This window comes from Toxorhynchites rutilus, chromosome 3, assembly GCF_029784135.1.
Source record: "Toxorhynchites rutilus septentrionalis strain SRP chromosome 3, ASM2978413v1, whole genome shotgun sequence".
Lineage (NCBI taxonomy): Eukaryota > Metazoa > Arthropoda > Insecta > Diptera > Culicidae > Toxorhynchites > Toxorhynchites rutilus.
In genome coordinates, this window is record NC_073746.1 from 313,957,795 (window position 1) to 313,963,589 (window position 5,795).

The window sequence follows — 5,795 nt, forward strand, 5'->3', positions numbered from 1 at the left end:
CCGAATTGATTTTTGAAAAATTAAAAGCCTTTTTTCGATTTATCTGCTCATTCTACAGGGTGGCGCATAAGTCACGCAACGCTCTCTGAAGGAAAAAAAATAACGATCGCGCTGTAACTATCGAGCGTGTTGGTTCCTATGCGGTTCAGTTGTCAACTTTGTATCGTTTTTTATTCGAAAATAAAGATTTTGTGTCGTGAGACATTTTTTTATACGAAATTAGTTTGTGTAAATCGGTTCGGCATGACTTATGCGCCACCCTGTATATGAATGTCGTGTTTCCTTTGAACAGGGTGTACAATTTTTCATATTTCTATTCAAACTTCTAAAGTATTTTGCTTTGTTCCTCAGGATGAAGGCCCCAGCCACAGGGCATTCATATTTTTCCGTCAGGATGTCGTTTTGTTAAATAAATTAATTGAAAAAGCATTATTAGAAATTCAACAACCGCCCAGAACTCAGCTGACAATGATTCCATAAAAGAACATCCAGGGTATCGACTACCTTGAAAAACCTTGAATATCAGGGAATATCAGGGAATTCAAACAATGTCAGGGAAAATCAGGAAATATCAGGGAATTTCATTACCAATCTGGAAAAAATGGAAATCCGGTACCCGGCATATTCGTCCAATATTTGCTATCCGGCCGGATACCGGATGTTAGAAAGAAAAACAATAATTTCTCTTTGACAGAAGATAAATCATAACAAAATAGTTTCAGAGAACAGTCTTTTGCTGTAAATACTAGGACGGATCGTTTTACTGAACGGCGTAGGGATCGTTTCACTGAACGAGACAACTTTGCTTCGGTTCGCACTTCATGACACACGAACCAACAAACCAAAACCGTCATGTACGATGTCGGTGCAGAATGTTTATTTTCTTCTTTGCCTCTAACTCACTACATGTCGAACCTCTCCATGCATCATGAAACAGCAGAATCATACGGACTACGCAAAGCGAATGATTCATATTCAACTAATGTAGCAGATCCTGAACCATTAGCCTCAGAGAGTGTAAACTATATGATTATTTAGCTATTATGATTATTATTATATATTCTTAAAATATGATATAATATACATTCTGCCCAACTTCTATAAGATCACGCTGATTCTATTTCGTTGCAACACAAACAGTTAGAATTTCAACTAGATACATTCATACATCGTTGAATGCTTAGAATAAAGTATATTTAACGTCAATTTATTTCAAAAGAGTTGTTTGTTTATTTATTGCGCTTAAATATGATAATTTCAGCCGTCCAGTTTCTATAAGACCACTTCAAAATTCATAAGTATTATCAATGAAAAAATCAAAACGATCGACTGATTTACATGTCAATAATCAATAACCTTGCCATTTCGACTAATAACCTTGAAAATTCGTGTTGGAATACTATTTATCAAATTCTGCTGAACGGATTTCTCGATATTTTTCCATTTTTCCGAAATTACGACCTTGAGTTCTTCAATTGTGGTGTACCGTTTTCTCTCAGTGTAGATTCTGCGTACAAGGACCCCCCCCCTAAGATTTTCAACAGGGTTCAAGTCTGGAGAGTGAGCCGGCCAGTCCAAAAAATTAGTTTTTTGGTCATTAATCCATTGCTTAGTTTACTTGCTGGTATGAATAGTAGGATTATTTTGCTGGAATGTGAATTTTTTGTGACCATATCCACTCTAAAACGGTAGGAGAGAAGATTCCAGAACATGTGTGTAATCCTTGAATGATGTGAAAGCTATTTTGAGCTTTCCGGATGCACAGAATCCCGCCCAAACCATGCACGAGCCTCCACCAAAATTCCTGGTTAAAAAATACTGTTCCTTCTTCCGTTAATGACGTCAGTACCCGTTAAAACCATGAGGACAACCCAAATTGTACTTTTTTTCGTCAGTGAAGATAACCTATACATTGAAGAACTTTTCGTTTTGGTATATAGCAATATGTATTCTTTTGGAAACATTCTTTGTCACAACATACCATGTCCTACTGTTGGTTCATATGAGCTTTGACAAAACTTAGACGTCTTCCGATCTGTGATGGTGTAAGATGAGGAGCTTGAACCTTTTAAATCCTTTTTATGTGAGGATTTTCTACCAAAATTTGACGAATTGTAACCCGAGCGGTTGAGTAGTTGAAATATTGCTTTATTTGCACAAGCGATTTTGAGATATTTCTGGCTATTTCCCGTTTATCCCGGTAAGAGAGCTTCGATTTACGTGAAGCTCTCTCCTTACCGTATCCTCGAGGATTTGCCAAATAATTGAGCACTACTTGATGGGATCGTCCAATCTTACCAGAAATTTCTCTGATACCAACATTTTCTTGGTGAAATACGTTGATTTGTCTTTCGTCCCTCTCTGTGAGGATTTTTCCCTTCGGCATTTCCCAGCTGATCAAAACTGATCAAAACAACTAAAACAACGGAAAATGTAACTGGTCTTATAAAAAATTTACAGTTCAAAATAAGAAAATATTCGTTTACGTTCAGCGCTTGCACATACACATATGAAAATCATGCAGTGTATGGTAGTCACCAATACCTGCACACTGGAATATAAATAGAAGCATTGTTTGTTCACAATGACACAAATTAGCAAGATCATTTACCTGGTCTTATAGAAGTTGGACAGAGTGTACATATTATGGTGCCAATGAAAATGGTCATCTCGAATTTCAAAAAGTTAACCCATAAAAAATGTTCACCACCTCGAAAAAACACCCTATGCAAAATATCAGCTCAATCGAACTTAAGGGAGAGTAGCGCAAAGCGGTGAAAGTTTGATTCTTTTAAAAATCGCAAAATCACCCAGGGGGGTAAAGGAAATCGAGGTTTTTGACGTAGGATTACGTCTTTCGGGAACATATTGGGGTACAAATTGAAAATCGAAAATCGAGCCCACCGTGAAAATTGTCCAATTTCAAATGCTTATTGTTGAGTAATTTCATGATGGATTGATGAGATTTTTGCGTCAATCAATTTCGGCACTCCATAACATTTTTTTACATTGAATGAAATAATATATGTCATGAAACTAACTATCGAACAATTGAAAAATCTCAACCCCTATCCTAACAGATATACCCACTTCTGATAGGTCGAAATTGACGACATATGCGGCGGGTCCCAAACAAAACATCAAAACCAAGCTGCCTAGGGGAAATTGGCATTGCAGATACATGAAAGCAGAGATTTCAAATCCATGGTGTCTGGGAGAAATCAGCATGTAAATACCGTCGATAGTTTAACTAACGACGCGCACAAATGGATAGTGCTCATTGTAACTAGCGTGGGCATTGCTGATTGCATACGTGCTGGCGAATAAGTTGGGAGCGATGAACAAGTGTTTTTTCGTTCCAATAAGAATCTTTCGATTGAAGAATGATGTTCCAATGAACTGAATAGAACTTATGCTTGATAGAATATAAATAAAATTTAAATTTGGAACTTTTATGTTGGTTGCTTCGTAAAACTTTTAGCACAACTGTAAGTGTAAAATTGTGTATGGTAGCTATTTTTTTTATTTTTTTATGTTAAAAGGACTTGAAATATGAAACGATTTTTTTTCTCCCATGGAAAGTTCATGCGACGAGGAAAATTAGAAAAATGAAGGAATATTCGAAAAAGTGATTTCACATATGCTCTACATACGTATTGGGTGCTGAGCCCAATTGAAATTCGCATTGAAGCATGTAGCATCGTGTTCCGTTGGGTTTAAAGTGAAAAGGAAATGGGTTCAATAAATACTCAGAAAATAAAAAGTTATGAATGAAATTACTTTTCCATTTCAAATATATTTTCTCTATACTAAAGTAACACTTTTTTCTGGTGAGAAAAATTGGGTTCGATAATGATAATTATCTTATATTGCTTTGATGAGCTTTTCTTTCTTTATTTCATCCATACATAACACAGGCGTCATCTCGTCCAGGACCACAGAGGGCGGCTTTGGTACGTGATACGCACCATCTAATGACTAATCACCATGCTTCTATCATTATCACTCGGTTATGGACACTGGTGGAGTGAACAAACAATACCTAACAACCAGACAAAACGGAGCCAAATCATTATCGAAGAGTTTAACAATGTAATTCTTCAAACATATCCAAAATCAGCGTGCAGCAGATAGCCTAACGGAATCCTACGTCAACTATGCGGTCGTGTCTTGGACACAACCCTCCTGTGACTTTTTGAAAAAAAAATGTCTTAAAATTGCATGAAACGTCGATATTTTTGTCAAAAATCGACACTCTGGGTCTTTTTTTGGGTTTTTTTTTGAATACGAGACGAAACATATGTTTCTAAGTGCCAATAAAAATAGTTATCTCGATTTTTCATTCGTAATTTGCTGCGAAATGTTGATTTGCACGATAATATACCCTATGCAAAATATTAGCTCATTCGAACTTCATTTATTAGACGTTAAAATTTGAGTTTTTTTGAAAACCGAAAAACCACCGAAAATCAGGGTTTTTAAAAAACATAGTTCGACAAATAACAAAACCAAATAAAATACAAAAAATATGTAATTTTTTCTACAATATTACTTTGATTAGAGAACTCAGGTGTTGGCCATTATTCGATTTTTTGCCTTTGGAAACAGCTGATTCATGATCCATTCTTGTTCACAAACACAAGCTGGTCATAAGGTTGCCAATGAAAGTGGTCATCTCTAATTTCAAAAAGTTAACCCATAAATAATGTTCCCCACCTCGAAAAAACACCCTATGCAAAATATCAGCTCAATCGAACTTAAGGAGAGTGGCGCAAAGCGGTCAAAGTTTGACTTTTTTTTAAATCGAAAAATCACCCAAGGGAGTGAAGGAAATCGGGGTTTTCGAATTTTTTTTTATGGCAAATGTCTTAAAATGGCACAAACCGAGATCTAGTGTCATTTAGAAATTTCTTTTTGTCAAAAATCGGCACTCTGGGACTTTTTGTTTTGATTACGAAACGAAAAGTATGGTTTTGGGTGCCAATGAAAATAGTTATCTCGATTTTTCATTCGGAACTTGCCACGAAATGTTGATTTGCTCGATAATATACCCTATGCAAAATATTAGCTCATTAGGACTTCATTTACTGGTGTCACAAAAATTTGAGTTTTTTTGAAGAGGGAAAAATCACCGAAAATCCAGGTTTTAAAAAAAAAATTAATGACAAATGTCTTGAAATTGCATGACACGTTGAGATTTACAGTTATCTAAAAAATTTTTTTTTTTTTGAAAAACGGGAAAACGTTTGGCGGGAAAACGGCCAAGCACAAAAAAAAATTTTTTTTTGACAAAAAATTTTTTTCGAGATAACTGTAAATCTCGACGAGTAATGCAATTTTAAGACATTTGGCATAATTTTTTTTTTTAAACCTGGATTTTTGGTGATTTTTCCCTCTTCAAAAAAACTCAAATTTTAACGTTTGTGACACCAGTAAATGAAGTCCAGATGAGCTAATATTTTGCATAGGGTATATTATCGAGCAAATCAACATTTCGTGGCAAGTTCCGAATGAAAAATCGAGATAACTATATTCATTGGCACCCAAAACCATACTTTTCGTTTCGTAATCCAAAAAAAAAAGTCCCAGAGTGCCGATTTTTGACAAAAAAAAATCAAAATGACACTAGATCTCGTTTTGTGCCATTTTAAGACATTTGCCATAAAAAAAATCGAAAACCCCGATTTCCTTTACTCCCTTGGGTGATTTTTCGATTTTAAAAAAAGTCAAACTTTGACCACTTTGCGCCACTCTCCTTAAGTTCGATTGAGCTGATATTTTGCATAGGGTGTTTT

At 35.4% G+C, this 5,795-nt stretch overlaps 1 protein-coding gene across 1 annotated transcript in view; it reads left to right on the top strand.

Moving 5' to 3' along the window:
- Window positions 1-5,795, top strand: part of LOC129775362 (G-patch domain and KOW motifs-containing protein) — a 44,450-nt gene that overhangs the window by 19,993 nt on the left and 18,662 nt on the right. The gene's annotated exons all lie outside the window — the stretch shown is intronic.